The sequence below is a fragment of the Nannospalax galili genome, unplaced genomic scaffold (assembly GCF_000622305.1).
Source record: "Nannospalax galili isolate Female #2095 unplaced genomic scaffold, S.galili_v1.0 scaffold450, whole genome shotgun sequence".
Taxonomy (NCBI): domain Eukaryota; kingdom Metazoa; phylum Chordata; class Mammalia; order Rodentia; family Spalacidae; genus Nannospalax; species Nannospalax galili.
This window is the reverse complement of record NW_008329134.1, coordinates 903,259-906,154: the sequence shown is the minus strand read 5'-3', so window position 1 is coordinate 906,154 and position 2,896 is coordinate 903,259.

Sequence of the window (2,896 nt, the reverse complement as noted above, 5' to 3'; positions counted from 1 at the left end):
GTTGTTGTTGTATTTTTTGTTGTTCTTTTTGAGATAGGGCCTCCCTGTAGCCACAGCTGTCCTGGATTCACTAAGGAGACCAAGCTAGCCTCAAACTCACAGAGATTCGCCTGCCTCTGCCTCCCAAGTGCTGGGATTAAAGTCATATACCACCATGTCCAGCTTACTATAAGCATTCTAATATATGCCATTTGTGAAATACATGTTATAGAAATTATGTCTATATCTGAATAGATCAGAGTATCCCTATAGAAAGCGACTATACTTAAGTATAGTATATAAGTATAGTTTCTTTTCATTTAGTTTCATAGACTCCACCCACTTCAGAATTCTAAGATGAGTACTCTTTATTCCATGTTATTTAATGAGATTGTTTCCTATGTTTATAATGCAGTTAGACCCCCATACCATAATCTGTATTCTCTTCTGGTATTCCCTACCTCCCAAATGATTTTTACAACACTTAAAAATATTATCATTGACTCTCCATGTTATAAAATTCTATCAGCTTGGCAAATTCACAATGTTATGTATCTACCATCACAAAATCATACAGAATAGTTTGCTCTCAGTAAAGCATACTTCCTTTGTTTCAACTCTCCTTGGAGCCTATAACTTACATGTATCATCTACATAATTTTGCCTTTCCAACAGATCCATATGATTATAAACATATATACACAGCCTTTATGAATGGCTTCCTTCATTTAAGATTGATACATGCTTTTTCTTGGCTTGATGTCTGCTAGTTTCTGATTATGTGATAAAATGCCATGACCAAAAGTAACTTATAGAGAGAAGTGTTTATTTTGGCTTACAGGTATGGAGGGAGAGTTCTTAATTGCAGGGGAGGCATGCCAATAGTCTGCGAGATCAGGAAACTGAGAAACCACATCTTCATCTACACACAGGAAGCAAAGATGAAGAACAGGGAGCCCAGTGAGGCTATAAGAAACAGTGCCATCCACTGGGAACCAAGTGTTCAAATATATGAGCCTGTTTCTCATTCAAACTGCAATAATGTCATCATACTATCATACTCTCAACAAGGCATCATACCTCCTTTGTTCAAGTTTTTTTCTTTTTATTGCTGTTATCTGAATATTGGTATCTCTTCAAATTCAAACATTGAAATTTAACCTCCCAGTACAATTGTATTTATTGGTGGGATCTTTGTGAAGTGATTAAGTCATGATGATTCCATATTTTTTAATAGCATTAGTAGCTTTATGAAAAACCTTAAGGGAAATATCCTTCTTCTTCTCTTAGCCAAGGACAGAGCAGAAAACAATGATCTATGCTGCAGAGTGAGCCTTTTCCAGACATTGAAACTGGTGGGATCATGATGTTGGACTCCTGCCCTCAAAAACTATGAGAAATAAATTCACATTATTTCTAAACTACTCAGTCAAAATTATTCTTATTTAGCGGTCAAATGGACTAAGATAATAATTAAACTGTTATATTCCATCATGTGGATATACCACAGTTTGTTTATCCACTGGTACACTGAAGAAGAGTACTTCTTTATTTCAAACTAGTGGCATCTTTCAGCTAATAGTCATGGAGTAATTTTTCATTTGCTTGTGTATTATTTGCAATTTTTTCCTAATTGTTGTCTGGTTATCTGCATGTATTAGTCACTTTTCTGTTGCTTTGATTAAAACACTGACCAAAGCAACTTATAGAAGGAAGATTTTATTTAGTTTGTGGTTCCAAGGGGCAAGAGTCCATCATAGTGGAGAGGTACGGTGGCAGAGGTGGCTGGAGGCAGAGCAGAAGTGCTCACATCTTCAAGTAGGCATAGGAAAGCAGAGAGCAACCCCAGGTTTGGCAAGGCTTAAGAAGTCTCTAAGCCCATTCCCAGTGGCGTGCTTCCTCCAGCATAGCCACACCTTTCAAGACCTCCCAAAACAGCACCACAAACTGGGGACAAAATGTCCAAATACAGCCTATGGGGAATAATCTCATTTAAAACCACCACACTGTATATAAACCTATTGCATATTTTCTTTTATTTGTTCCTAAATATTATATTTTGGGGTGTCATTTTAAGCAATATGTATTTTATAAAATTTCCAATTTAAATTGTTCATTGATGGATGGAATATAAGAAAGCCACAAACTTAAGTATTAGCCTTGTTTCTTATATATTTGTGATAACAGTTTACCAACAAAGGAGATTTTTTATTGTTTGGGGATTTTCCATATAGAAAACCAATCTGAGAAGACAATACTGTTCCTTCCCCAAACATATACTCATATTCCCTCTGTCTCTCTCTGACTTCTATTTTGATACTGGATAAGAGTAGTAGGCTAAAATGTCTTTGACTTGTTCCTCATCCTAGAAAGCATTTTGTTGTTCATGATAAAGTGCGATGCCAACTTAAAATTTTTGATATATATATTTTTTTCTGTGTGTATATTTAAATATACCATGTACATGCAATGCTCACATAGGTCAAAAGAGAGAGTAGGATAGTCTGGAACCGGAGTTACAGGTGGTTGTTAGCTGCCATTTGGATGCAGGGAACTGAATCCTGGTTCTCTTCAGCACTGAGTCATCTCTCCAGTCCTGAGCTACCAGCTTTGTGAAGACGCTCTTTACCAAACTGAGCAAGTTTCACTATATTCCTGATTTGCTCATAGTTTTTATTTCAAATTGGTATTGGATATTGTCAAATGCTTTTCCTGTATCAGATGGTGTGGTCACATAATTTTCTCACTTTGTTGATATGTTTGATTATATGAGTTAATTTTCAAATGTTGAATCACTTTGTGGACTTTTAATAATTTTACTTAGCCATGTTGAAAAATATTTTTTTTGAACTGCTAATATTTTATTGTGAATTTTTAATCTATTTCGGTGAGAAATACTGTTTTTTAGTTTATTTTC